General features: G+C 44.2%; 1 long non-coding RNA gene across 5 annotated transcripts in view; it reads right to left on the bottom strand.

The window, feature by feature from the left end:
- The window catches only part of LOC148648423 (uncharacterized), a 164,836-nt gene that overhangs the window by 16,191 nt on the left and 123,993 nt on the right, over nt 1-24,652 (bottom strand). For 4 of the 5 annotated variants that reach the window (XR_015926738.1, XR_015926739.1, XR_015926741.1 and 1 more), the window contains one exon: nt 23,064-23,255. This is a non-coding gene — a long non-coding RNA (uncharacterized LOC148648423). The remainder of the gene's footprint in view (nt 1-23,063; nt 23,256-24,652) is intronic. The other variant, XR_015926740.1, reaches the window with a different exon arrangement.

A 24,652-nucleotide genomic window follows, 5' to 3' on the forward strand; every position in this document is an offset into this window, starting at 1 on the left:
CCCTGGTCTGGCAGGTCATGGGAGCCACAGGACCTGCTCCTCCCTCCTCACTGCCTCCTCCCCTGCCAGCCAGGATCACGGTGCTGGTTTCCGGCGGCCATGACCTAATCAGAAGTGCCCGCCCAGTCCACATTGCTGTTGGATGGAACGCTCATTTGTCTTAATTTCTGTGGAGTATTGAACATGGAAGATGAAGAGACAAAGAAAATAAAAACAGGAAGATGTCAAGACATTTGCTGAACAGCTTTGACACGGCAATCTGCTGCCAGTAATGTAAACAGGAGACCGTTATTAACAGTGACTTAGTATTGTAATGACACATAGGCATGCCTTCATGTTGAGGTTCGCTAGTATTAAATGTCATGACACATTAACGCAAACAGCTTCCGCCTTTATTAAAGACTGTTCCCTTCAGAGAGTGTGGGGCGTTTAGGGGAGTAAGCAGCCAGGGGCAGGTTACCCTGCTCGCAGGTGTCGGACGCCTGTAACAGTTGAACAGGTGTGTGCTGGTCAAGGAGAGAGAGAGGTGGGGCACAGAACTAGAGGTGAGAGCCTGTGTGGGTCAAGAAGACCAGGGGGTGGATAGCTACAACACTAGACCATTCCCTGTCAGACAGGAGTCCGATGTAGAAGAGCCTGATATACAAATGCCTTTGCAACCACAAAGCAATACTGCGACTCTGAAGTGTGGAGAGGGCAGGGAGTTTTATAGAAGGATGTTTGGAGTTTTGGAAAAGGGAGGAGAAAAACCTGTCAATGGGCACCGCAGGTGTGGAGCTGTTGCAGCCCTGTGCATCAGAAACGGCTTGATCTGGACTCCCCAGTGGTTTCCAACCCGTGGCAGCGCAGTACATACAGTACCTACACCGGCACATGAAAGACTTCCCACTGGTACAGAGAATTCAACTTCCCATTTCCCCTCCTGCCGAGAGGCAATGTCACCTCCACTCATCTCCATGTTGACTGCGGTAAACGAGGGCTCTGCAGACACAGTTTAAAACACAAAGATGGGACCGCTGAGAGGGCAGCCTGCCTCCGGAGAAGGGTGGCACTGCTCAAGGTCCTGGCGGGCACCACACTGGTGCAAGAAAATCACACTTGGACCAAAAAGCACAAGGCGCCGTCATCCGGATCAAATCTAACGGTATTTTTAAAAGACCCCTACTTCATGCCTTGCGGACCCTCAAAACCACATGCAGAGCCGCACTGAAAACATTTCCCCGTGACAACCCAGCCAGGTTCGCTGGGAGAAACCACAGGAGACCGGGAGAGGAAACAAGGTAGAGGCTGAGGTCAAACAAATGAATAAAACATCACTCTTCCTGGTGAATCCTTCTGCCCTAACGTGATTAAAGATGATTAATTTCTGACAAGCAGCCTCGCAGAGACGGGCCGGAGTGGCAGAATCCGATCTGGCTTGCAGAAGGAATAATTGTGTTAAGTTTCTGATAATTGTCTCCGACATTTTCCCCAATAAATATGGTAATTTGGAAAATTATGAGCTTATGAAGCCGCCGGATGCTGCTACCAGGCGGCGCCACTTTGTCAGCAGGGAGCAGAGGCAGAAGAAAGCTCTGGCTGTTAGGTTTTGCAGGAAATAAAATTTATTCTCAGATGAAACCAACATTTGATGATGCTATTAAGCAAAGGTTACCTCTCTTCTAAAGCAAGCAGGGGTCCCTCCTTTGTTGTAATTATTTTTCAGTTAAGCACTAAAGAAACATTCATTACGGTATGCCTGAAAGCGCTTTGTGTAGCTAATGTGGTTCACCGCTAACAGAGTTAGCTCAGAAGACCTTGGCCTCAGAGCACATTTAAACTGATTCCACACAAAACCAATTGACGTGTTTGCGGAGCAGCGCTGAGCTGGGGAGCCGAGTGTGGGGACGACCTCCCCATCCTGCCACACGGGGCAGCGGAGGATGTTTACATCTTGTGAGGATTTATGACTTCGCTCTGTAGCTTCAGCTGCAGCAGCAGGGACAGCAGTTCGAAACTCTGACGTCTTTACAGCCAAGACTGTCAGGCAATGCTACCAGGAGGAACGGCATGTTTAATATTCTTTTCCTTAAGGCCCCGTGATAAAGAAATGTCACGTACAGTAGGTTTCATCAGTTCTTCAGCTCAGATCAGGATGTACTCTTTTTTCAGTAGTGTCATGATTACGTTTACAAATTGTTTGAAAGAAAACCGGTCTGTTACAGAAGACAATTACCATGCTGGTTGCTTACAGATGATAATATCCTAGCCACACAGAAGAGTCTTGCGTACTAATTTCCACTAGATCTGTCAACCCCATGCTGACTGAGGGACAGCTGAGCAAAACACATCAATCAAAATCGGCCACAGGGACACATTCAGAAGATGCAGCTTTGCTAACTGCATGCATGAACCAGACTACTGTCTACAAGCCTGTATTTATGTTTCAATGAAAAAGTCAACTCATCAATTTCTAATAAAGGCTGTTGATGAATGCAGACAGATGTGCACACCTTTCCCTCAATCACCTGCAGGTTGGTCTGAAAACAGAACATCCTGCATGTCACATCCTTTGAGCCACCCCAAGATCACCGATCAAGCCACAAATACTAAGACCATTTCCTTTATTCTCATCACTTCTTTTTTATTTTCATCATCTGTCATGTAAAGTTCCAAGGGTCTTTAATTCAAGATTTCCCCCATATTTTCTAATACTGCTGCAAATCACCCATTACTTGTTACTAGAACACATTTTAAAGGCTCAAGTATTATTAAAAAAGCCATTCTTTTGTTCTAAAAGCGCAAATGGGTTCTCTGCATCACAAAGCAGTTTAAGGGGGGCCAACAGGGCTTCGCTCCGGAGTGATCTTCAGAATTTACACAAGGCTCTCGAGTCGGGGAAGAGAAGATGTCAAATGGAAGAGGAGATAATGAAAGCGCTGGGCTTTCAGGAAGCCAGGTCCTTGTGCTCGAGCCTGAAGACAGCCTGCTTCATCCCTGCAGATATTAAAAGGTAGGTGACAGAATATTTCAATGCTGACGGCTTGAAAGTCGTTAGCGCAGAGCCTCAGCAGGACACCTCATAAGCAATTAGCAAGATGCTTATCTTCTTATTTTTACGTCTAGTATGTTAATGGGGACTCTTCACATTTTTCCTGTCACTGAAGAGGCAGAACAGAATTGCTTCAAGTGACTACCAAGAAAACTGCAACAAACAAGCAAGGGGAAAAAAAAAGAGGAGAAACAGCCAACCTTCCTGCATAAACTACATAATGTAACCCTCCAGAGAAACCACAGCATGTGCTGCCTTTTGATTTCACTCGCCGTTTATCAGGCTGCTGCAAGGTGAAGTGACAGAGACTAGAGAAAGGTTCCCTATTGCAGCAATAACCTTCCTTCAGAAACAGGCTTGTTGGATTATTACTGCTCCCCAGCTGGGGGGGGCTTCGTCCTCCTCCAGGCTGAGCCAGGAAGACAGACGGCTTCTGCCCAATCTCTCGGCGTTTTGTGTGGATTTGCCCGTGCATATTGATGTTTTAATTATATTTCTGCAAGTTGGCACTGGAGGAGAGAAGCTATTCCCATGCCCCCAGGGCAGAGACCACCCTAGCAGCTAAAGACATGTGAAACGCTGTTGCTTGGCATTCTTTAAAAGAGGGAGACTGGCAGTCAAGACTGAGACTTAACATACAGGCAGGCAGACGCTTTCCTGCTGCCTGCTGTAAGGTCGCCAATTAGAGGCTTTGATGGGAAACTCTGGGTCCCCTATCGGGCTCAGGAAGTTGGGGATCCAACACTGCAGGTGTCCATATCTCCATGGTGACTGCATGAACCACCTTTTCAGAAAGAACCCGAGTCTGCGCTGCATTCCAGCAGCAGTGCTGTCACTGACGCACACTATTACTCTGAGTGCAGTGTATTCAATTCCTTCGGTTCAGTAAACCACAGCACCTCTCCGCACTGCCACAGCAGCACTTAATGAACATCCATACTGCACACTGCCCTGTCTATAATAAGAGCTGCAACGTGCTGTCACAGTTCTTCATCACCACACACGCCGTCCTCCGGATAGCTACAGGACAACAGATTTAATACTCTAAGTTCACACATTAAATTCTCGGAGGCAAATTCCATTTATAAACTGCTAACCTGTTCCAGATTAACAGAGCATTAGCAACCTTGTGCTAACTCATCCCTAACGATTAAACATGCTTAACACCTCGTGTGGTTTTCATACGTACATGTCTTATGAACTCTATTTTTGTGTTAATAGCTTGTTTATTATATAGTATTTAATGCTTAATTTGCTACACTGTCAGTAAAGACTCCTGTATACTGTTCATTAGCTACAATATATGAACCTATATAATATCCTATTGGTAACAATGAACTCAGAAAGCGTCTGTTACATATATCCGAGATGACCTTTGCACACCAGGGATGTTTACGAAAAGTAAATGTGTAAACAGTCATCTCAGTGACACTGAGTGCAAGCTTAAATATTATTAGGTTCTTACAAGCAGATTCAGTTATAACTAAGATTTTTAGGTTGTTTTTATGAATGTGGGGAAATAACTTTAGATGGGCAGACAGATAGGACCCAAGTGTTCTCAACATGTTTCCATAAAACTGCATCCTCTTAGTTCATTCTTTCAACTCATCTTTACTAGATAAAGTAATTTAAACTGACAATTTTCAGGTCAATGCAGTTGCTATGCTCATTTTATCCCCTTTATTAATTTGAACATGTGACACTTGCGCTGTCTGCAAACAGATGATTAACTGGGAGTTTGACAGCTCAATTGTTCACCTAGCAATTGAGCTTGTCCTGCTTTACAGCTTAAAGGAAATCATCCTTTTCCTCGCGCTGCTCTCAGCCTGATAGCCATCGACTTTCATGCAGCGAGGTGTCAGGCTGTCACTTCAGAGCCAGGGAATATCCTGAGATTACAAAAAATTAAATTTCAATATTTTCTATTTCCAGTCTTCTGAGCTGCACACAAAAAAGCTGTTGACTTAGTTACTGTATGCCCCACCTCCTCACTCCTTCCCAAAATATTTGAATCGATTCATTTAAAATACAAAATAACTTTATTTTTGAAAGATAAGTTAATTACTGCACAGAAGTCAAATGTGTACTAAATTAAAACAGGCCAATGGTCAAGGAAACATCCAAGGTAAATTCAAGGAAAAATCCTGGAAACAAATTACTTTTCCTCTCCAGAAAGTTAAAATTATCCTTTTAACATCTTTTTGTAGTCTTCAACTAGTCACTAGGCCCCAATCTTTGATCAAAACAAATTAAATATGACTCGATAAGATGAAGGACAGGATCGGAAGAGAAGAAAAGATGGATCCACACAAACAAGATTCTGCTGCCACTGGTCAGTGAGCCATCTGAGGGTTTAAAGACCGACTGGACACTGGTCAAGGACAGACCGGGACACCGTATTCAGGGTCCTACAGCAACACTTGTCACAACAGATATAAAAATAGAAAATCATTGAATAGATAAATGAAAGAAAGAGGACAAAACAGCAGTATGCCAAGGGAGTTTGGTAAACACATTCCACAATGTGAAGAGGTAGCCACAGGATACCTCTCCCCCTAGAGACAAGAGATGATAACCGAGAAATTAAAATAATGAAAAACTGTGAAGGAATGAAGCAAAAGGATCTGGGAGCCAAAGATGTACTGCTACTATAACTACTCCCATTGTAGTTTTCTGCCGTCTTCCAGCTAGACCAAATGTCCAGGAACTAAGAGATTTCATTTCGACCCAACCTCGCTCTGTCATCACGACAGACGCCACGCACAGAGCTTTCACCACATCTGCCTTAAAATCCATCGCTCAGCCAGTCAGCAAACACGGGCGTATTACTTCAGTGCTTGGAAAGCCATAGCAAAGCGGTCCGACAGGCTGCAGGACAGGAATAGTGTCGCAGTCTCTGACCTGCCAGTCTGCGGGTGAGCAGCGGCATCCGGCAGAATCCCTGGCCCTCATTAATCATGGGAGGATATTAAATAACAGAGGGAAGAATAACAATGAACTTGAGGAAAAACTTTATTACTCTGGGCAGATACCACAGAGACTTTGGATGTACTTTGGATAATGAAATAAAGAGTAAAACATAACATAATAAACTGAATTGCACCAGCTTGTAACATGATTATCTTTTTTGAGTCCAATACTTTTTGCCATTACTTTCACTTAGGATTTTTTGTTCTACATACCTATTTGCCAAATTTTATCGACATATTTATTTATAAAAAGTGTTATCGACAAAAGATCAAACTTCACAGAACAAGAAGAAATCAGCTTTTATTGAATAGAGCCACATGTGCCACATTAGGAGCAATTTATTCACAGCAATGGTCGCCATTTGGCTTGGCGTCTGTTTCAATTTTATTTGATTATTTTTGCTGCAGAACAATGTTATAACACCAACTTTGTTATTTAACTTGATTACAACTATAGCTTTTTCCTCCCCTGTGACATTTCAACAGCTCCCCTCCTCTGTTCCTAATTGCTCTCTGCCGCCAAGGCGCAGCAATAACGCTGCCTAATAGATGTGGCGTACAAGGCAGAGTGGGCTGAAGGCACAGTAGGTGTTTAAACAGAGCACATTTGATGGATAGGTGCTTGTTTGATTTCCTGGCACAAGTCATTGGTTTTTACTGTCAGGGCTGACAAGTAGACTGCACCATGGGACGCACTGAATGCATCCTAATGACTCACTGGCACAAACTCTGGAGATAACTCCGAAGGAGGAGATAGAGCTGTTGAAAGAGTGATGGAGCTCTTTATGAGCCGGGGGAAAGGCACACACTGGGTAGCGCAATAAATCACGCCTGCTTCCTGGGCCAGCAGGGATGGGGCTAATCCATTTCTGAACAAGTTGAGTTTGCTTTGATTATTTTTTTCCCCACACACTGTAGAATGCTGTACAATGCAAGAGGGGCCGTGAAAGAGGCTTGAGAAAACCTTCACAAAATCAAAACCTTTGTTCTACACACCTTCTTGTTTATAGAAGGAACAGCAAAAGTGCTGAGTGGTGTAAAGAATTGCTGCAATAAGTATACAGAATTATTGATGAAGGTGATTAGCAACTATTTTCCCAGAACTAGAAATGTTTCATGGCATTCCCACTGGCCTCTTGATTCCAAGGAACAGGCATGCTCATGCAAATTTAATGTGCAGTTTCTTAACTCCACATTTCTGCTAACATTTGCTATATTTTAATAAGTCCAACTAGGGTTTTGATTTACAACCTAAAATCCATTCTTACATTTCCCAAGTAGCCACAAATGTCTCTGTTGTAGCTTTCTTGAGAAATCCTTATGGCCAAGCAGCTCTGCTTGTAACTCCACAGTCTTTAGATGTTGAAATGCTCCACTACATTAAAACCAGAACATTTGGTTCTATAAATACATCATTGGTCAGCCTCTTGTTTCAGTGAGTACAGCAGACCCACAACAGGCCTCAATTTATACCACTCATTGCTTTTCTGCTACAACATGCCTGAATAGTTCAGTTCAATGTACCGAATAGTTCAGCCACAATTAATTTTGTTTGAACACAGTAATTATTTTACACTCACACTTAATTATGGGAAGCCCAGTGCTATTGGTCGATCAATGAAAGGTGAGAGGAAGCCTTTCGGACTGTCTGCAGAAAGGCGTCTATAAAATCCCATGCTGACGCTTGGACATACAGCGGAGATTGAAAGAGTGGGGTGCAGTGGAAACAGTGGTCTCTTCCTCATGTGGCAGTCAAAGCCAACAGGCAGCAAGAACCGAGACAGACTACTGGAAGCCATGCTGAACTCCAGTGCAGCGATCCGAGATGTGAGAAGAAGAAGAAATGACAAAGACATGAGCACATGGCCTAGCAGCAGTGTAACCAGTGACAGGAAAGGTCCAGAATCTGATGACCCAGCTGGCACTGTCTTCAAGGTGCCTCCTTCCCCAAACCCCGAACAGGACAGCGGCTGCAGGCAGGAGCAGGAGCCCCCAGAGATCACCGGGCACCATTACCGCTCTGTTTTCAGTCCAGAAGAAAACTAATGCTTTCTGATTGTGTTTCTTTGCAAAAAGGCAAAAAGATGAAGGGGGGTTTCCCCACTGGTAAAACAATATAATATTCAGAGAATTTTCTGAGAATGAAAAATATCATTTGTCTGAGGATAATTGCAGATAATAAATACTGTGAAATACTATTTATAACTCAACACAGTGACAGTCATTATTAAGTAATGAGACAATCTCTGTGTAATTATCTGGCTATTAACTGTTATTAGTTATTAAATTACATTGACGTTCTTATTCTAAACCCCTGCTTTTGGTATATTTCTAACACTGAAAGCACAGCACAAAGATAAATCGGAAAGAATACTTCCACCTTACAGACAAACAGGAGTGTCGGCAGACAAAGAGGTATCTAAGCTATTACTAACAGGAAAGGTCCAGGAATTAAAAGGAAAGAAAGGAGTTTAGGGTTAATCATTGATGAGAACCTCTCTTGGCAGCAGACATTTCTTCAGTCAAGACAGAGGATCCATTCCATATTAACTAGAATTATTCAAACTAATCCAGCACAGAAGCGGAAGCATCCCTGTAATTACAGGTGATCATCTCTCTTTACAGAACATTATCTAACAAATAGCTCATGTTTGTACATGGAATTTACAACTAATCACAGGCAAAACATTTCTTATTTATAATAACAATCACTTGTTGTGCAAGGCAGGTTATTGTATATTACACAGACCACAATGTCAAGTTTAATTGTGTGTCATGGGATCCCAGTAATTTCAAAAGCCCTGAGAAAATAAATAACAGGCCACCACAAACACCACAAGCCACAGTCTCATTGAAGGCCCCATGCTGCTGCACTGCCTTGCCATTGGCAATTGGAAATCTATGCTGCTACCTATTAATAAGCACGTAAGATCATATGCAATCATCTGTTATCCCCTCATACTGCCTCCACATGCTGATCCTGCGCCTGATGTCTGGCAAGCATGTTGCTGTGCTACAGTATGACAAGACCCGGATTCCTGAATGCCATGAGGTCGCATTCAGCTCAGGCAATTAACTCGTGGAATTACAGTACTTTGTAAGCATTGTGAACACAGGGTTTCACCATCGTTTCAATAGTCTACTGCATTAGGTCTGTATATTATCGGACTGTTCACATGGCACGCAATATACAGTGCATTCGCAGAAATGGAAACATTGATGGTGTTATCACACCATAAGTCCTGCACCAAATATTTTGCATGAAGCAGGGGACAGCCTGGACGGGACACCAGTCCACCACATGGCACAAACAGACACACACACACCTGCACCCAGGGCCAATTTTCCTAGAAGCCAATAAACCTACCAGTATGTCTTTGGACCGTGGGAGGAAACCCACGCAAACACGGGAAGAACATACTAACTCATGCAGCTGCTGGAGCACCCCAGACCAGGAAATAAACTCCCTGCCGCAAGGCAGCAATGCCAACCATGGTTCCACTGTGCCGGCAGCTCAGATTCATCCCAACAGATAAATGCATTTTCCTCCTCGGTGGAATTTCCACCTAGTGGCCCGTAACTGGAAGCCGACTAACTGCTATATATTTCCTATAGCTCCTGCTCCTTCCCTGTGTGGTATGTCAAGCCTTTGCCTTCGTCCTCAATAACAGCCCTGTACTGGGAAGAACGCGCTCTCCTACAGCGTCTGCCAGGAGACGCGCGGCTCTTCCCAGTAATTTGATAAACCATTATTATGACACAGCCCGCACAGTTATTGAAGTAAATACAATATTAAAAGTTGATTGGACTATAATCAGTCAAATTGCACATAAACTGATTATCTGTATAATTAATATTGAATAAGTAATTAGTCCATTATGAGAGTGATTTTTAACATATAATTCCCTGGTAAATTAATTACGAATGCATGGGTGTACTCATTCCATTCTGTTTTTAATGATTTGTAATTGCATTAAATTCTGTTGCTCAAGATACTACCGTATCCTGGTGTTCTGCACTGCTATTGGTCTTTTCTGGCTATAAATCAAAATAAATTTTGAAATTATGAATCGAGGGGGAGATTGCATATTAATAATAATCGTAATAACAACACTATTAGTCAGGAAGGAGAGATGCTATCACATTTTCTGCTTTACATAATTGCATTTATTCTTTTTAATGAATGGCAATTATCACAGATTATCTCATACATGAAACTGAACATTATACGTACTTCTTGTTTTTTACACTATCAGCATATTTAAGAAAAGCATCATTACTCTGCTTCAGTCCTCTGCTGGGTGTGTAGACCCACTGGGACTGGAAGAGAGGATCTCTGGGAGTATGGGGGCAGGTGTGTAGACCTACTTGGACTGGAAGAGAGGACCTCTGGGGGTACAGGGGGGCAGGTGTGTAGACCCACTGGGACTGGAAGAGAGGATCTCTGGGAGTATGGGGGCAGGTGTGTAGACCCACTGGGACTGGAAGAGAGGACCTCTGGGGGTACAGGGGGGCAGGTGTGTAGACCCACTGGGACTGGAAGAGAGGACCTCTGGGGGTACAGGGGGGCAGGTGTGTAGACCCACTGGGACTGGAAGAGAGGACCTCTGGGGGTACGGGGGCAGGTGTGTAGACCTACTGGGACTGGAAGAGAGGACCTCTGGGGGTACGGGGGGGCAGGTGTGAAGACCCACTGGGACTGGAAGAGAGGACCTCTGGGGGTACGGGGGGGCAGGTGTGTAGACCCACTGGGACTGGAAGAGAGGATCTCTGGGAGTATGGGGGCAGGTGTGTAGACCCACTGGGACTGGAAGAGAGGACCTCTGGGGGTACAGGGGGGCAGGTGTGTAGACCCACTGGGACTGGAAGAGGGGATCTCTGGGGGTACGGGGGCAGGTGTGTAGACCTACTGGGACTGGAAGAGAGGACCTCTGGGGGTACGGGGGGGCAGGTGTGTAGACCCACTGGGACTGGAAGAGAGGATCTCTGGGAGTATGGGGGCAGGTGTGTAGACCCACTGGGACTGGAAGAGGGGATCTCTGGGGGTACGGGGGCAGGTGTGTAGACCTACTGGGACTGGAAGAGAGGACCTCTGGGGGTACGGGGGGGCAGGTGTGAAGACCTCCCAGAAATGGGACTGTACAAAACAAAGCACCGAGCTTGCAGGTAAAGCGTGTGTGGATAAAATCCCGTTCTCAGAGAGACAGCAGCTATAATTGGCAAGGAAACACAAAGGTGCTTAAAAGGTCAACAAAACATAAGCTAAAGGAAAGAAATCTGTAGAAGCAGTTAAGCCTTAACCTTTGCAAGCTTGCATTGTGTGAACACACACTCACTGCAGGCAGGTGCTTGTTTTTCTCTCCCTGGAGCACACTGCTCTAGCACGTGGGATCAGGCATGGCACCTGCCACGGGCCCTGATCTTCCTGCCCTGTCTGGGGACGCTTCAGGTGCTTCTGGCCCCAGAGCACCCACAGTGTCGGCGCCAATGGTGGTTGCTATGCAACCCGCCTTCTAGGGATAAAAAAGAAAATACCATCGCCTGCAAACCCAGTGAGGAAGCTTCCGTACTTTACCTAACTGGCGATCTACAATACTCATCCTCTGCCGATCACAGCGTGGTGGTGGTACTCAATTTCAGAAAACCCACATTCAACACCTGTGCTGAAACAAAATAATTAAAAATCAGAATTTTAGCTGCTGGTGTCAGGAAGTGTCATTAACACAGCAGCAGCACAACTCTCTCCCTCTCCTTCTGATCGGGGAGACTGTACAGCTGTTTTCCACACCTGCAGAGAACTCACAGTTCAACATATTTAGAGGCAAGCATGGTGCAAAGTAGTTTCTTTCCCTGAGGGATTCTATTTGAAAATAGAAGGAACCCTGGAACGATGGTGCTCAGAAAATAAAACAAGACATAGTGAAGGAGTCCCCAAATTTCATTTCTCCACTTGAAGAACCGTACTCACTACCATTGCATGCATTTCCAGGGGTGATTGACAGCTTCTCAGAAGCCAAATAGTGAAGCTATTGTAGCCAAAAATCAAGCTACCCCAGGAAGAGAGAGAATAATCTTTCACATGGTGAACCCAGTTACCGCAAAGTCACAGCTCGCACAGGTACTATATATTAGCATAGCTGACAGACCATGAAATATACCTGCCGTCACAACACGATGACGTCAAAGTGTTATTTATTATTGCTGCTACACGGCTCACATGTATCCCTATTGCAGGAGAATGAAATAGAATAAATTCTATTTTCATTTTGGGCAATAAATATACTGAGCGGCATTAAAAACATAACAAAAGAGTACTGGAACCAATACAATTACATTTGCTTCTTGTAGTCGGCATGAAATTAAATTTACATTGATTGAACATGTGAGTTCTGTCTTAGTATGTGTGCTGGGCCTGTGTTGTTCGAGCCCCAGGATATTCTGCGCCGGAGCTGGCTGGCTGCGTGCTCTGGATTTCCGATACCCAACAAAGCTGACTGATCCTGCTGCCCCCATCGACAAACTGCTGCAAGAGATTTCCTCAAGTGCTGATATGATCTCCCCCGTTGATAGGAAGCAGCTATAGCCCCCAGACTAAAATGTCACTCAGTCTCACTCCATGTTTCTGTGAACATATTACCCAGTCTTAGCCCATTTACAATTAGAGCTCTCCTTCCTCTCACATCTCCAGTAGATAAGGTGGTTCACACACCTAGTTCCAGTCTATTACTCTATGACTATCGGTTTCCAGGCTCAGTGTTTGTTTGTCTAAGGCCTGTGAGAACCATCGCCATTCCGCTGCCGAACAAAAGAAGAAATAATTATGCACTTCAGCTCTACAATGATACAGTGGTGGTGAGATTGCACAGTAATCAAGAGCATCTAGGGCTTTTAAGGAAATAAATCATCGAAAAGAAAATCAGCACAGTGCAAACGTAACTCTCATAGCCATGTCTTTTACTACTCAAAAGCCCAATCCCAGTCAATCCCAGTCTCAAAAGCCCAATCCCAGTCAATCCCAGTCTCAAAAGCCCAATCCCAGTCAATCCCAGTGCTGCAGCCCTGTCCAGCACCAACAGCCCTGTCTTTGCTTCACATGAGCTTCCATTACTGCTCCTGCTCTTCGCACTCTCCCTCCAGCTGATAACTCACCCCCGTCACTCTCCCTCCAGCTGATAACTCACCCCCGTCACTCTCACTGGAGCTGATAACTCACCCCAGTCACTCTCACTGGAGCTGATAACTCACCCCAGTCACTCTCACTGGAGCTGATAACTCACCCCCGTCACTCTCACTGGAGCTGATAACTCACCCCCGTCACTCTCACCCCAGTCACTCTCCCTCCAGCTGATAACTCACCCCAGTCACTCTCACTGGAGCTGATAACTCACCCCAGTCACTCTCACTGGAGCTGATAACTCACCCCAGTCACTCTCACTGGAGCTGATAACTCACCCCCGTCACTCTCACCCCCGTCACTCTCCCTCCAGCTGATAACTCACCCCAGTCACTCTCACTGGAGCTGATAACTCACCCCCGTCACTCTCCCTCCAGCTGATAACTCACCCCCGTCACCCTCACCCCCGTCACTCTCCCTCCAGCTGATAACTCACCCCAGTCACTCTCACCCCCGTCACTCTCACCCCCGTCACTCTCCCTCCAGCTGATAACTCACCCCAGTCACTCTCACTGGAGCTGATAACTCACCCCAGTCACTCTCCCTCCAGCTGATAACTCACTCCAGTCACTCTCACCCCACTCTCACCGGAGCTGATAACTCACCCCCGTCACTCTCACCGGAGCTGATAACTCACCCCCGTCACTCTCACTGGAGCTGATAACTCACCCCAGTCACTCTCACTGGAGCTGATAACTCACCCCAGTCACTCTCACTGGAGCTGATAACTCACCCCAGTCACTCTCACTGGAGCTGATAACTCACCCCAGTCACTCTCCCTCCAGCTGATAACTCACCCCAGTTACTCTCACTGGAGCTGATAACTCACCCCAGTCACTCTCACTGGAGCGGATAACTCACCCCAGTCACTCTCACTGGAGCGGATAACTCACCCCAGTCACTCCAGCTATTCAGCTTGATTCTCCTAGTGCCCTGGAGTCTTTAGAGCAGATCGTTTTTTGTGTTGCATGCACATGACTTGTACAAAAGCTCCTTTAGCATTTTACACCTAGAAAAACAGTTTGTGAATATATTTATCTACCATGGCAAATGAATGTACTATATATAAATGATCGACATACTTGCTAAAGAACAATTTACTGCACACCTGGTACAAAGTAATGATTCAAAGTTTCCAAGATTGTCACTGTTTGCTTCTTAATTTAAATCTTTGCTTGGCTGCTTCCCTCTCTGCCTCCCACAAAGGAAACCAGAGATGCCCACCGGTTCTCTGTGCTGATCTGGAGCTGTATTGACTTTTGTGAGGGAGAAACAGGTCACAAAATTATACCTAGAGGTTGCTATCATTTCCATGAACTGTATAAAGATAGTGCATCCTTCACAGCTGACCATTATTGGACTGGCTTTTTTCAAGACTGGGCCTTGAGGATTCATACATAATATAAGCCTCTTTCTTGCATTTTCTCTTTCCCTTTTTTCAAGATGCTGGCGAAAAAGTACTTATGTTACATCTATGATTCATGAAAGAACACTCTGCTCCTGGGATCAAAGATAATTAAAGTTTGGAAGCAATATCGCACTGATATTCAATCTCTTTATCAAAGCCTGAGAGGCCAGCTCTAAATAGAAAAAGACATGAAACAAACTACCCAATGAAGAATGCATACTGTGGACCATCAGCAATAAAAAACAACCGTTTTAAATGTCTCTTCTTATTTAGCCTCTTTACTAGCAGTGTAGAGTAAGTGTATGAAAGTCAAAGTACCACATTTTTTAAGTTAGGAAATGAATTAAGTATTCAAAAATAAAACCTTAATTTGATTTAGTCTGCTGTAATTAGCACTTTGCCTATGGTGAAGCACATGACAGAGAGAATGTGCTCTGATCATACAAATGCTCACAAGGGAGCAAGAAGCAGCTCTTTGGCACAGTCAGCTGCAGTGTTTCAGCTCCTCTGAATACTGAAGGGGCCTGATGAACTATCATCATGTGTTATTTTTACACTCTCTTATTTTCTACCCAGAGGTCTTGGCGTCCAGGGGTCTGAGCCCACATTAGCAGCTGCAGACAGCACCTGGTTTGAGAGGCGTGGAGAGCGCACTCCAGACAGCCCTGCGTCAGAACGCCCCTCACTTGCAGCAGAAGTCTGCGGGCTACTGGAGGCCAGAGCACCAGTGCCACACGCAGGCTCGCATTCAGCCAGTAGGAAAGGCTTTACAAAAAACTGTCCTGGAACAAAGATGGAGCATTCTTACATGGGCTTTCTAATATCAGTACACACGTCCATGCTTTTCTCGCTAGAAATAAACTCAAGAATGATTAGAATTTGTTTTCTGCTGACTAAGTAAACTGAACAACCTCATTAAAACAGTGTAGCCGTACACATGACAAAAAGATTAGAATAATGTGGCTATGCATCAATTGCTGCTCCGAAGCCCAGAGAAACACCCCCCAGCACTGATCGAACTAAATTCAGTAATCTTAATGATCTGAAACTGATAGTCTCCTCCTGCCTCCCCTCAGTCACCTGATACTGCTCCTCGGAGTCTGCATGAAAATTTTATGCAGTAGTAAATAATTTCTTGTGCTGTATCTGGGGCCACCCTCCTGAAAGTCTGCTGCCTCTGAACCAAGAAGGAGAAACTGGGCTGGAGCCGAGTCTGCAGAGACAGGGGAAAGTGAGGACACCTCAGGGCACTGTTCTGATCTGTGCAAACTCTTGAGACACCATGTCTCATAAATGACAGGGGATTTCAATAACATAAAACAGGCCCAAATAAAGGGAAGAGATTTAAGAAACAATGAATTGGGGCTGGAAGGGGTGGGTGCCCCAGACAGGCTTTATTTGTGTTTGGATGCCCTGGGATTTTCCAGCTTGATGTCTGGTGAAGTGTGAGTCAGACTGTCCCTTTACAGATTTCTGCTATCAGAAGACATGGTTTTCCTTTGCAGACATTTACAAGTAGTGGCCATTCAAAGGTCTGTTAATTGTCTGATGAACCCTTTATTTAACCAAGTGAGTCAATTTAGAACCATTTCTGGGGAGTTTATATACCGTAGCTGGCTGTTTACTGCAGCTGTCAGTTTGAAGCACTTTGCTCAAGAGCACAACAGCTGTGTCCCACCTGGGAGTCCACCACTTCCAAGTCCAGAGCCTTGACCACATGGATGGCCAGCATTACAGTCCCCCCTCTAAGAATTCCTAGTCATCCACAGTGTCAACCTGGCTACATTCTGTTAGAGGTGTACAGTTAAAGCTCACTTAATTTAAAGAAAAACCCAAACAAACCTTGAACTATCCATTCCTTCATGAGATTACAAAAGCAACATACAGCACGGTATATATACAGTATGTAACAGGATCAGGTCACAGAGTCGCCTTTTATTAATTCTCAGATTGCTTATTGACACAAACTGCAATTAGAGTACCTTTCCAGCACAATTAACAGATTCACACAATCCTCATTTCTGAAGAGGTGCCATTTGTTCACTCATGTGTCACTGCTGATTCTGTAGAACTCCATTAGGTTGACCTTTGTCAATGCCTTTGAATATTTGAATCCATTCCCCTCAACGTCTAGAATAGAAAAAAGTCAGTTCTTTTAAGCTATAAGTGTAGAATGCTCTTTTAAGTCTGTGAACATGTCAGGCAAAACATTAGGAACTCTCACTTTATAATGTCCTGATCTCTGGTTTCAATTTTCATAAAGCAGCAACTTTCCCGTTTGATGAGATGCTTAAGGTAATAGAAGCTGGTTTGTTTTCTCTCTATGAGCTTATCGTGAAAAACACCACCAGTGAACTGAGATAATAAGTGCCAAATTTTTCCATCTGCCAAATAAGTCATGAAGTCCAAAACTGACAGCCGTGACTCCATGCAAATAATATTTCTACAGATCAGCAGAGAATTTGCACAGATAAACTGTAAAAAAAGATGTCAAGATGGGGCACATAGTAAACACCGCAGAGAGACACCACAAAGTGCAAGCTGATTTTTCTCTGCGTTTATTTCCTAGGTGAGTGTTACAGACATCCAGTGCTGTTTATACAAAGACGGTGAGAGACATTTAGTTTAGAGCAGTGAATATGGAGCTTTGCCGACTCTGTGGAAGGATTATGGTATCGACACACTGTGTTAATGGTGCTTTAGGAGATCCGGCTGTGTGAATGGCTCATTCACAGTGAGTTAGTGTGATTATATTTCTGACCTGAAGCGCAGAGCCTGTCGTTTGTCTAGGACAACAAAACTGCCATCTTGGTTTGGAAAAACCAAATCAAGCACTCAATAACGGTTCTATTATACGAATGGTGGTGAACAAGAGGCCAAGAACAGCAGTAAACTCCAGTCGACAGGCATGTTGCTTACACTGCAGCTATATTCTAGTTGCTGTAAAAACAGCTGTAAAAAACAATCCTTAAGGCTGCGGGTTGTGTGAAATATGAAATTCCAACCCTCTAGAGGGAGATTAATTCGCTGTGGGGCAGCGAGGATGTGAAGATGAAGGACGGGACGAATCCTCTTGTTCATCTGGGGTTTCCGTTAATAAACATGGACACAGTTAGAAGAACGAGCATCTACAGTATCTCACCCTGCAGTACATACAGTATCCTGAGATCGAAGGAGAAAACCCAGCAAGGCAAGACGAGGCAGGCGCAGGGTCAGTCCATCAGGAAGGGCAGGCAGGTAATACGTGTAAATTCATAGCATGCAATCACTGGAGTTTGCTGACATGTAATACTGTACATGCAGCTACAAGGTTACCCCAGTTAATAACCCTGCAAGCTCAGGAGGGTCCCCAATTTGTTGCAGCTCCTGGGCCCCTTTGATCCTGAACCTCGTCACACGAGGAGTGGGGTAAACAAGAGCAAGAGAGCTCATTAATTCATTAAAACCAGGAGAAAGAGGCAGTACGCTACGGTGCTTTTTGCTACCGTTACCCAAGTCTGACAAAGCAAATCACGACTTGTTCAGCAAAAGCTCCAGATGATTAGTCGGAATTTCTCTCTGCTCCAGCACTAAGATCTGACAAAGCTAATCTCCATTTCAGTTCTTTCACACAGCAGTGCAAAACTGAGAGAGGACACGTCCTTCAGGGCACCAGAGGAAATATCTGGAATCAAGCTGAGAATTTAGAATTAAAAAATAAATTGGTAGAAGTCGAGACTGTTCAACACAGCACAGATAAAAATAAAATCATTTGAAAACTTTGGCAGGGCCTGTTGTCTACTCTTCATGCAAGAAGCCCAGGCAAGTACATTCACACTTGTCAGGCCAAGCTGCTTTGTTGATGTGACAATTGTTGTGCTTTTAAAGACATTCCCTCTGCAAGCAAATATTAAATTGATCTACAATATCACACTTGGGCGGTTATTGAAAACTGTCACACGGAAGCTGGTGTCTAAAATAATTCACTAACAGATCAAACACACCAAAGCATGTGAGAGTGGTAAACAAAATGCAGTAGCAGGACGACGGCCTCCAAAAAGCTTATTAGCATTTCAAAAGGAGACTTTGAATTAACCATAAATAGCACGTATATTCCATGAATCAAGTAGAGGGTTATCTTGCAAACACGAGTGGACTGACATTCCCCCTAATCATCCCAGACCGTCACAGTCAGAGGAGCTAGTTCAGAGCTGGCAGTGCCTTTTTATTTCATCCGAAGCCCTTGCATGTGAACACACTGTTACTCCACTGCAATGTTCAGCTGCAAACCAAAAAACACAAAGCTTATTTCAGACGAGGGTCAGCACATAGGGACAGATGATTCGTGTCCTAATCAGAACATTAATGAACGGGACTGGAAAACCACTGCAGCATCAAGAGTGAACTAGAAAACTGCAAGCAGTATCGAAGGGTTCCAAGCAAGTCAATACCCACACAGCAGAGCAGAAAACCTCACAGGAGCTAAAGAGCCAAGACAGTGGTCTACACATGCATGCCAGTACTGTGAAAATGCCATCACTCCATACACAAGACATATTATTTATCCAGTATTAATCACTACCTGGGCTTTCCATATGCAATCAGCCTTCTTCTTTTCTGTCTCTGGAGATGTTCATTTTCCACTCAACACCAAATCTTGGTTATCGTACTAATGGAAATATGTCGAGTGTAAACTGTGTGCTTGGCAGAAAGAAACTAACCATTTTGGAGGCTGCCAGGCAGAAGTGAACAACAAAGAAGACAAAGTGGTGTTCAGGTGGACATACTGTACTTGTTAAAGCAGATACCCCGAGATAACGGGCCCAACAGTTCTTGAGCAGAAGCAGTTTGTGTGACAGACTGTGATATTTCCCTTGAAAACATCTTTGATGAAATATGACGAGTTTCAACTGAATCATTGCAGCCGCTCATAAGATGCTTGTGAAAGAATTTCCAAAACGGAGGAAGAAACATGTCATTTCAGCTGCTTGGCCCAATTTAAGGAGTGAAAACCAAGAACACCTTACACCTGAAGAAGGCTCAACAGCTGACATGTTACACGTCTTCTCTCTATTTTTCAGTGTGGAATTAATCTTTACTTTCCAGCCAACATATGGTGACCCAGCTCCCCATTCAAAACCCTCCAATACACAGGCCAGACTGTCACCTTGTCCAGTATTTGTCTGGAACGTAACGGCTTATCTGTCCCGGTACCCCTGTTTACCACGAAATTGCTTGATTTGCAGGTGTTTGAACGTGAGCAGTTTCAAAATGGGAAAGAAAATAAAATTACTTTGAGTCCCTATTGGCTTTCAATGCCTGTCAGCCTTATCAATAAACTACAAGCCATCTTCATTAAACAAGGCTTCCATCACACAGGAGAACAGTATCAGGGCTCATCAAAGAACATTCATTTATGAAAATTCAAATAAGACTGTCATGACCCTATAGGTTACTCAGAACATTAGGTATTGAACTTGGCAGAATCACAATTAAAAATAAAAGTAGCAAACATTCCGTTTCTATCCCCAGAAAGGGATGTCTGATGATCTATAATGATCACGCTATTGGAATTCCTGGCGAGTGTCTGGCAAGGAAACACTGTTACCACCTGCCTCTGTGCCTCGGATATTCTTGGAGGGAGAAGCAGCAGAGTGCAGGAGTGTGGCTCGGAGAGCTCCAGGCTGGACAGATGGTGGCAGGGAGCGATAAACATGGAGGTCAGCCAGGGGGTGGGAACTGCGCTGCTCTCTGCTCGAGCAGTGCAACAGAGTGATAGCCGATACACAGACTTCAGACATGATCTGTCCTGGAGAACAGGGCATCTGTCTGGTTTCATTTCCAAGAGGGACCCGCCAGCTCTCACAACCGACAGCTTGACAAGTGACGGCGATGGGTTTCTGCTGCTCTGCTAGAGATCACGAATGGGTGGGTTTCACATTAACGGTAGGGGATGTGTTGAATCACACACGAAGCAAGTGAGCATGCTGGCTGAAGATGAAACCAGGGCAGTGTGATCTAAGCCAGCACAAAAGAACACAATTTCGACAAAGGCATTCCAGGTCCCAACCGGCCTTGCGTAATGAGATAAGTGCAGCAATCTTGCTACCAGTAACCTAAAACACAGGAGGTACCCAAGTGCTGGAATCAGTAAGAAGACAAAGGACAACAGCCAACTCGGGTTTAGATGTGAGCTGCTATCTAATGGCATCACTTCACAGGACATTACTGTCATCATCAACAGGAAGAGAAAAGAGCACCCCATCACCAAACTGAAATGACAGTAATCTCTAAGCACAGCAAGCCATTGTCATTAGCCAATTTAGAGTTTCATCTTTTATAAAATGGCTTTCTTTGTGATTTTTCGTGTCAGCATAATCTGATTTTTCAGTGTGAAGAGATGAGAGATGTTTGTTCTCGCTATTTTAAACCCATTTAGCAGGCGCAGCTACAGTACATTTGAACATTTGAGCATCGCGGCATATCACACCGAACCCTTTGCCACATTCAATCTGGAGGCACAGGACTTGATAGAAGGCTATCAAATATTTTCAGCTAATTATTAATAATCCTGGCCCTGAGGACAAGGTGGACAGAGCCGAGGGGCGGGTGCAGGGAGGGGAAGAGGTCCCAGAGGGGGGAGAAGGAGGCTGGATGGTGGGCGGACATCAGGACATACTGCCAGTGCAGTATCCGATCTATTCACACACCTGCCTTACACACGAGCTTCGCTATCTGACAAAACACACCTTCTCGTAAAAGAACAGAACATCCTACTGTGTGGCTGAAATGCAAAACAAATTATAAACAGAAAAAAAAAGTTTTCAAACCCCAAACCTTAAGAATGTCTGTCAGAAACATGTTCTGGAGGGGTTTCACAGTTCGGATGAGAACTCAACACAGGAGTCTCTCTACACCACTACTCAGCTGGACAGGACAGTCTCCCTGCACAGCTGCAGCCTCCTGAGCAGTGAAGCCGGGGATGAAGGTCCAGCCACATCCCAGATCCCAGCGCTCCCTGTGTTGGCTTGTATTCTCCCCTCCGTCACAAGCCCTTAGGGAATCATCAGGCGACGTCTTATTCCATTTGCATAAACCTCATAAACATTAACAAAACATACAGGTGTTGCAACATTAATATCTATCTGCTTTGACATTGGCAGAAATAATAAGGTTATCTGCCCTGCTATGAATTCAGTCATGCTCAGCATGCTTAACCTCCTGCACACTTGGGCACAAATTAACAAGAATATATATTTGATGCAAACTGCATGAGACACAAAAGAAGATTATGATCCTATGATACGAGAATATTCTCCTACTCCGGCTGCCATGTCTAATTACAATTATATTTTGAACCGTTTTGCTTTTCTGTGGACAGATCGCTGTAATTAAAATCTTTATATATAGCCCTCTGCTGATTAGTTTAAAAATCATGTATCTAATGATGAAAGCTTGCTGACTTTTAGTACATGCAGTGGTTTTTAACCAGTAAGAAAAAAAATCTCATTTATTTGTTGGTTTCTTGGCTACCTTATGATGCCGTGCAATGAATAACATTTTATGACTTGACTCTTTAATCTGTAATTTTGTTTTGTGGGAAATTAATAAAACCATAAAACACATCATAGTATAATACATTCTTCAATATCTAATTATCAGATGTTAAAATGGTGCAAAGTCCTACCATGACTGGATGAGCTATGTGTTTTACTCAGTCTGAAGATCACATTCCACAATAACAAACCCAAACGACAAGAACAGTCTAAACACCAATTTCAGAACGAACAAGAACAACGGCCAGAAATCATTCCCCTGATATTTTTAAAGGTGAATTGAATATTGATTATTTCATTTAATGGGCATGATTGATCCTGCAGCTTTTGAAAGCTAAGTCGATGTTTATTCCTGTCATACAAAACAGCAACTTTGCTTTGATGAAAAGAGACAGAGCTGAGTTGACTGCATTTGTCTGGCATGCTCATTGATCACACTGCTTCATGTACAGTGTTGGGTTTTTAAATGTTGTATGTCTTTGTCTGCTCGGTAATGCCAGATACTCAATTTTCAAATCATTTCTCCTCCTATCCTAACGAGTCAACCAAAGTACCAATGCAATTCAAACAATATGGACCTGCGCATCTACAGCACCTCATCTGAGAACACTCTACCTCGAATCTACACTTAAGATTTTTCTCTCCTTCAAAGGTTAGTTCAAAATCTCCATAATTTTATGGATCACACACTTAAGCTTCTGCTATTCCAATTGCAGACATCATTCAATATGTACTAGAGATCTAAAAAATACCTTGTAGGCACAATAAAATATGAACCATCCTGCACACAGGAGCATTGAGAATCTCATGAACAGTGGTGTTAAATAACATGAGCACGAGGCAGATTCTGTAATCACAGGATAAAAATGAAACGGCAATGCAGAATGCTCTAATATCTACATCCATCGTGAGTCCATACTCTGGGAAGCAGAGGGGTGTACTGTACCTGGGACTATCTCTGGGACAAGATATTGCTGTCTTCAGGTGGGGTTTCTTCCTGCTACCTTGTGTGAAGGCTGCTGGAGGCTGGAGGTCTTGGTGCCAGGTTTGTACTGCCTCATTCCCCAGCGTGGCATCTTCAGCGCTGGTCAGCTGGATGGAGGGAAGTCTCGCTGTTCTCCAACGCTCTGCAAGCCATCTGGGAGAATGAGATGATAAAGTGAATGGAATTAGCGATACTCCTAATAGAACACATTTCTAGGTTTTACAGGGAGAACGCTGAAGTGTAACTATGAACGTGATCATGCCGCTGGTCTGTGGATGTATGAGTAAAGGAAAAGAAAACTAAAAACTAAGTTCTTTCACACAAGCATCAAATTACTCTCGTGTTTGACTTCAGGAATAGAGGGGCTGGAACTGACACTGACAGCACTGTAGCACCTGAGAGGTGACACAGGGGTGTGCGTTTTCCAGGCCTGCCTGCTCTCCCAGTGCTCTAAGTGCATGACAGAGTGCTTAACTATCCATTCTAACGGTACTTCGACTGTTGTTTTGAAGTGCTCCGTGAAGTACCGTCTCACACTTTAGCGGCAAAATGTCGGAAACGGTGCAGCACCAGTCAGATGTGCTCCCCAGTCCCCCCTTCCCCCACCCCCACACCCCCACACAGACTTTCACCCCTAAATATTCAGCATTCAGGAGCACCGCTCCTTCTCTTGGCCTCCTGTCTGTATAACAAAAAACAATCCTGGAAGAATCACACCTCCTCCTCAATGCAGTCCGAAGCATCCTTGTTTCCTATTTATATGTTAACAAAAAACATTTCCATTAATTTGTATTTTCTCAGAACCCTGGCCGGTGTCTGACTGTGACAAGGATGCAGCAGCAGAAGGTGTCCGTCAGCATCGCGGCAGCTTCATGTGGAAATTCACCAGATTACAGAGAGCGCAAGGGCTTCCTACCGCAACTGTGAAAACGCAGTTCAAAGCACTTGGGAACGTTTAATTCATGTTTGATGTTTTTAAAAAAGCTGGAACTGGAAATACAGTGAGTCGAACCTTTTATGTTTCGTTGTAATGAGAAACCAGGACTCACAACGCTTTCTCTACTACCATCCAGCTGCTAAGTGCTTTATCTACCCCTTTTTTATCTACGACACTCAACAGCAAGTCGTCCTTTGATAACAGCTCCTAGAAATCCGAAACAGACATGACAGTCAAATCCATATTTGATCAAATGTCTGCATGTCAGTTATAACTCAAACCAAGGCGAAATGTACATTTCTGACGATAGAAAACTGGCAACGGAATTTCCCTGGTGCAACACTCAAAGCTAATCTCTCTCTTTTTCGCACAAAAAAAATCAATTCAAAAACCAGAAATACTTGTATGTTTTAAACTTACATCATTCTGTTACACCAAGCTGTCTTACTGGATCTGAAAAACACTTTATTGTGCTACAGTGATATTGCTTCTCAACTTCTCAAAAACAAAGCTCATAAAATTCCAGCACAGGGCCCAGATCCGCAGCTCCATTCTCTCGGACTGCAAATCAATGTGTTTATCAAGCTGTATGCAGATCCAAAGTTAAGCCCAG

This window comes from Lepisosteus platostomus, chromosome 15, assembly GCF_059453375.1.
Source record: "Lepisosteus platostomus isolate fLepPlt1 chromosome 15, fLepPlt1.hap1, whole genome shotgun sequence".
NCBI lineage: Eukaryota > Metazoa > Chordata > Actinopteri > Semionotiformes > Lepisosteidae > Lepisosteus > Lepisosteus platostomus.